The following is a 6,527-nucleotide window of genomic DNA, read 5'->3' as shown; positions in this document are numbered from 1 at the left end:
AAGCGCCAGTGATTTTTAGGAAATACGAGTAGCATTTAAATGTGACTATTTTCTGGACATTTCTTGAGAACAAATATAAAGATATCAAGCCAACACATGAGCAGACATTACTTAAAATACACTTTAAGTGTTTACTTTTGAATTTTGTTGATGATTCACTTAAACTGTCATTTTAATATCTACAATAAAATTACATTTTATATACTCTTTATAGGACAGTAGTGCTTGTTTTCAATACATCTAAAATATATGAGCTCGTCCGGGATTTGAACCCGGGACTTCTCGCACCCAAAGCGAGAAACTTACCCCTAGACCAAGGAGCCACCTTGCTGTACAAGACAAGTTAAGGTGGAATGCGCCTAATTTGAAGTTGTTGGGTTCCGTTTCGAAATTTTGTTTAATGTAAAATTCAGCATATTCCTCATATAATGCGTATTTTACATTTTTGATATTTCTGTAACTTTTTTCTCTACAAACCTTCAAACACGACCATTGACGTCCATTTTTGATGAACCATGATTTCACGTCCGTCAGACTGTTTTCTTAAATCGTTCTGTTCAGTCAACAAGTATCGATTTGCTTGTTTCTCGTTATAATTTCATTTAAAAATGCCTTTGAAATGGTGTAAAATTTGTGGAGATCATTTAAACGTTGAAGTCGATATTTACGTTAAAGTGACGTCAGAGCGACAAATATAACTTTTAGTTTTGAATAAAAAGTTTGCGTTAATCTTCTCTTATGTAAAACTCGAACGATAGAAATTGACAAAAAACTAACATTATCATGAAAACTTTATTTTCTGTCGATCGAAGGAATAAAATTATGGGGTCACCGAATTCGTTTTCGCGTAAAATTACGTTACGCTACGCTTAGCCTACCCCCCAAATCACAATATAGCGCAATTGAGTATTTTTCATGTATCTCCTCCTTTTATGATAAACTCTACTATTTTATTTTTCTTAGTAAAATTAAATCAAAATAGCCTTTAAAACTCTGTTATATTAGCGAAATAATTTCTGTGTAGAACTCAGATTTTAATGTTTAGATTATATTTGATATATGAGAATGCGACAAAATCAACACCTCGTTACCCTTTGCCCTGAATTACATTATTCTACTCCTACCCCAGATAAAAAAAAATGCGTAATTCAATGGATTTTCTGATTCTCGTGATAAAGACAAACTCATCTTTAACCTATTTAAGTAGAATTTAATCAAAAGAGGCCTTTACAATTATTAATGATTTCATTCGTTACAAACGTTACAAGTGAAATAATTTATCTCGCAAGTTAATAATAATACTTGAAAAATCTTGTATCGATGCACATTACATTGTTAACATTTACAAAAATAAATTTAAAAAAAAAAAACGACAAAATATAATGAAAATCCTTTATTTGAATTATCTCAGCCTTTTAATTTCAACAAGTACCAGTATATAATTCCATCACATGCCGCTAATAGAACTGAGGCAAACAAATATAGGCCTACTTTATAAATATAGGCCTCTATGCCATAAATATCTTATTAGTTAATATAGATGCATTCTTAATGAAGCAGATTCGAACAACAACCAGTCTTCAGAAAATAATACTGGGGTAAACAGAACCTGGCCAACCTCGGCATAGTACGAAAAAAAGTAAAACGTAGATGAAAATGAGAAATATTCATTTTAATATAACTAATAAAAGTGCTAATACAACTTTTTAAAATTTAGGAAGCCTTTATTTAATTATAACATCATGTTCGAGTAAACATTATTTTATCTAACTTTATTACAAATTTTACGTTTTGGAAATATTTCGATTGTTTGGAGAGTAGTCGGACACCCCGATTTCGAATATAGTGAATCCTCCTGAATTACCGCTGGAAAACAGCTACGGAGGCTGTTGCTCTGAAAAGGTTAATTTATTTAGCAGCTTGGCTAGATAGAAACACCATCCTTTGCAAAGAGGTTTTAGCTCTCCGGAGATGTGTGTACAAATGTTATCCTTGTATAATAGAAACAGGTAGAAAAGTATTTTTTCTACATTATCTTGTTTGTATTAACACCATGGTTTGGGCTATCGCATATGTACAATGAAGTGTCTGTCTTTGGTAAATTTAACCCATTTTTGCAGTTCCATACCAGTGAAACACATTGAAATTTCCAGATACATTCAATAACTCATGAAAACATGTAAACATTTCAAACAATTCATTAACAACATGTAAACCTTTGCTTATTTTTGAAACGAAAGAATTGAGTATTGCCAGGAAATACAGTTAAACATTTGCCTAAGTAAATTAGACATATTCAAGTTTCTTGAAAAATCTTTACAGACAATCTGACATATTGAATGGAAAAAAGAAAACATGAAATTTATTCGAAAATGGTATTGTCGGGACTGAAAGAAAACTCCTACAAACTTCCAACCTTGAGCCTTATGTAAGGTTATCTGACAAATCCATGCATGCTTAAATTAGTACAGATCTGACTAATATATCTGACATTTCAGTATGATTTTGTCGTTTAAACCAGAGGCATAGGTCCCACGTGCGACACTTTTATAATTGCATTTATAAGTTATACATTTTATCCCTCTGTCCAGCAGGCTCATTCTATTAATTTTTGAAATTTTAGGGATAAAAATGATAAATTTTAAAGGTCTATAATTTACAAATGTTTGGTTTAGACTTATACAGATGGCTTATTCTTTATTAGAAAACTAATCCACAGTAGAAAATAGCGTTTTGACATTATCTTAAATACTTTTCTGGTTTACTTTTTGCAAACATCTTGTCATTACCGTAATAACAGTTACAATATCCTCTAACAAGAACACACTTTAATCTGTCAACATAATTGAAAACATTATTTTGTGAACCAAAGTGTCTCAAATGTTCAAAGAATTCGTAAAATAAAAATTATTTCCAGATCTGCTCGCAATCAGCAGTTTCGGAAATGAAATATAGTTCGGTTTAATAGGCACTATGTTTGATGTTAACATTTCGTTTTAAAATAAGGTTTCCAAAATATTTTTGAACAATTGTATAAACAATAAATTAAAAATTGTTTTTTTTTTGGCTACGGTAATGACAAACCAAAAATATATTCACACTAAAAATAAAACATGTTGACCATCAAATTATACATTATTTTCCATTATATTTTGTAAAGGACAAAGTTCTTAAAATGAAAACATCACAACATTCTTATATGACACCCTTTTGAACAATAATTAATTTTGAAATTTATTCGGATATCACAGGGATTCCACATGTATTTCGGAAATATCTTTTTTTTTATTTACCAATCACAATGTTCACTGATTTATTTATGTATTTAGTTGTTATAGTGAAATGGAAAATGTCGGAACATCCCGATCCTTGTATAAGATAACCCTGGTCTCACTTTGTGAACACCGTAAATGCAACACTTTACTGGTACTTATTAGAGGAGAAATCAAAGCCTTGAGACGTCTGCTGGAGGCGAGGTTTGGTAGATTTATTTTCTATTTTATGTCTCAATGCCATTCATTAACAGCTAGGATAAAGCTGAACTATTGAAACTATTTTGTGCAGCGCATGAACATCTTTTTGATATGATAAGGAATAAAATAAGGTTCTTATTGGTAAATATTATACTACCAAATAGAGATTTTTTTGTAAAAAACCCCCCAAAAAACTTAAAAATTAGGTTCATTCAAATACACATCATGATGCCCATAGCAACAACACCATCCAAGCAATGTTATTGTGATCATCTTTCGTACAGCATCCATTTCTTAGCAAAATGGTAGTCACAGTTTTAGCAATTTCAAGGCAACTTCCTAGGATAACAATCTCCTCTGAAACTAGTAGTCATAAACAAGTACATATTACAACTTCCAACTAAATTTGGTTTATATTATAAGATACGAAAAGAAGATTCTCAAACATTAATCAATTTTCTATTTGTTTAATATAAATCAAATATTAACATTCTGTTGACAACATATTATTAATATTTTGTTACAAATAATTGATTTTTTGCGTAACTTATGATAACTTGTAACTTACGATAAGATGTACATTCTATACATTTTCATTACTTATATTGAAACAGTATACTAGTATGTACATGTTTTGGGCTTAGCCCATCCTACGATCACATAACCTCGAGCCCATTTCGAGTCCAGCCCACAAGCTAATCCCACGGGTCCAAGTTTTGTAATCATAAATCGGGCCAGGTCAACGCTCATTGGTGTGAAATATATCGAAATCCTTCGGGTGGTTTAGGAGGAGATACAGGGACAAGACTCCCAGACTTAATCTCTATGTAGACGATGTATACAAATTTTCAATTTTAAAACCCATTATATGGACAACACGGTTCGGTACTGATCACTTCTATGATATTTCGTTCAAATCATATTAAATTAAAGGAAAACTAGTACAGAAAAATTAATATAAAAAACTTTAAGGGGCCATAACCCTTTCAGTTACTTTCAGTTGCTTTGCGCTCAGGCGCAACACAATAAACACTTTATTGAAAACAAAAATCTCAAACACAATGACAAAAAGTGAAATAAAGATATTTATTAACTTAAACTCTTTATAATGAAACATTTCAGTTAAAATACACCTCTTTCTCCAGGTAAAACACTTGTGAACATTCAGTTTATGACAGACATTTCTTTCCCCCAAAACTCATCACAAGAATGCAGGAGTTAGCGTTTAAAATATCAAAATTTTCTAGGGGAGGACCCTCATTGCCCAACCTGCATGATGTGGTTCTCCTGCCATCTAACCACCATCCTGATCCACCAACTCATACACCCGTGTACCACATACATAATGTTATAATGTGAATAAAATATCTGATTCAGTTCATCCAGCGCACTTACCTACATAACGGAGAGCATAGAATTTCAGACATCAGATCATTTTCGAAGCAATTTTCTGGTTGCTACTCTTGCAAAACATAGTGTCAGTTATATAACAATAAGCTGAAGTCAACGAATGACCAGACAATGCCTCTTAGTTATACAAAATACTTTGCTTCATTTCCGTTTCTCTACCAACCAGACCTCTTATAGTTTTCAAGCTAAGATATTCCGAATTCCTTTAAAAATCCTTAATAACATTTACATTTGTAGCCCAGAAGGACCGATATGGCATGTCAAACGTTGCTAAATTATATATGTATGTTATTATTATTGTATGTTTGTTATTGTTATTCAATGCCGTGTTATTCATATTCTAAAAGTCATTATTGTTATTCTGTATTTCGTTATGATACATTCTAAGTACTACCATTGTTATTGTATATGTCGTTATTCTTATTGTTTGTTCGATATTCTTATGGTAAAAGTCATCATTGTTGTTCAATATCTGACGATTCTATTTACAAAACGTGTCATTCTTATTCTATGTTATGTGATTGTATTTGTATAGCGTCGCTGTGCGATTTACTAGTATATCGCGGGAAATCGCACATACAATACGAATATCAAGCTTACAAAAACAATAATGATTATACAACAATAATGATTATACAGCAACAATAACGTCTTTTAAAATAAGAATATCGAACATACAATAAGAATAACGACATACAGAATAACAATGGTAACACTTAGAATATGAATGACAAGACATTGAATAACAATATCAAAGATACAATAACAATAACGAAATATAGAATAACAATAATGACTTTTACCATAAGAATATCGAACATACAATATGAATAACGACATATACAATGACAATGGTAAGACTTAGAAAATGAATGACACGACATTGAATAACAATATCAAAGATACAATAACAATAACGAAACAGAATAACAATAATGACTTTTACCATAAGAATATCGAACATACCATAAGAATAACGACATATACAATAACAATAGCAAATTTTAGAATATGAATGACACGACATTGAATAACAATAACAAACATACAATAATAATAACACACTTATATAATTTAGCAACGTTTGACATGCCATAGACCGAAGTTTCACATCAAAATATTTTACACCGCCGGTCTTACGAAATAAGATAGAGCACGAAATATTATACAGTACAACTTGCATTAACAGACTACCCAAGAGATGGACAAAAAGTTGTCTCTAAAACACAGTTGGTCTCCTAAAACAATAAAACTTGTTCTTTATAAAAACAAAAATGGGAACTGAAATAGTGATTTCTTAATGCGAGTGGTCTCTTGATAGACGTGGTCTCTTGAGCAAGTTGGACTGCAAATCTTTGTTACTTATTTGTTAAGATTCAGATCTTTTCCATGATTCTTAGGATATTATCACTTCTGACATCCACCTTGACACGTTAACATGCTATGTCGCGATGAAAGTAACATCAGTATATGCTTAACAGAAATTCCTACAATGCTAAAAAGTATTTGATTCCTGAGATAGAAAAATGGAGGATATAGAGAAGAAAAACTTCGTGTAAAATGTTTAGAATGAAGAATTGTCAAATTTACGAAATATAAAAACGACACGATCTATTTTATCCGAGTTATTTATTCAAGGAACGA

This window comes from Mercenaria mercenaria, chromosome 3, assembly GCF_021730395.1.
Source record: "Mercenaria mercenaria strain notata chromosome 3, MADL_Memer_1, whole genome shotgun sequence".
NCBI lineage: Eukaryota > Metazoa > Mollusca > Bivalvia > Venerida > Veneridae > Mercenaria > Mercenaria mercenaria.
Note: the sequence above shows the minus strand (reverse complement) of the source record.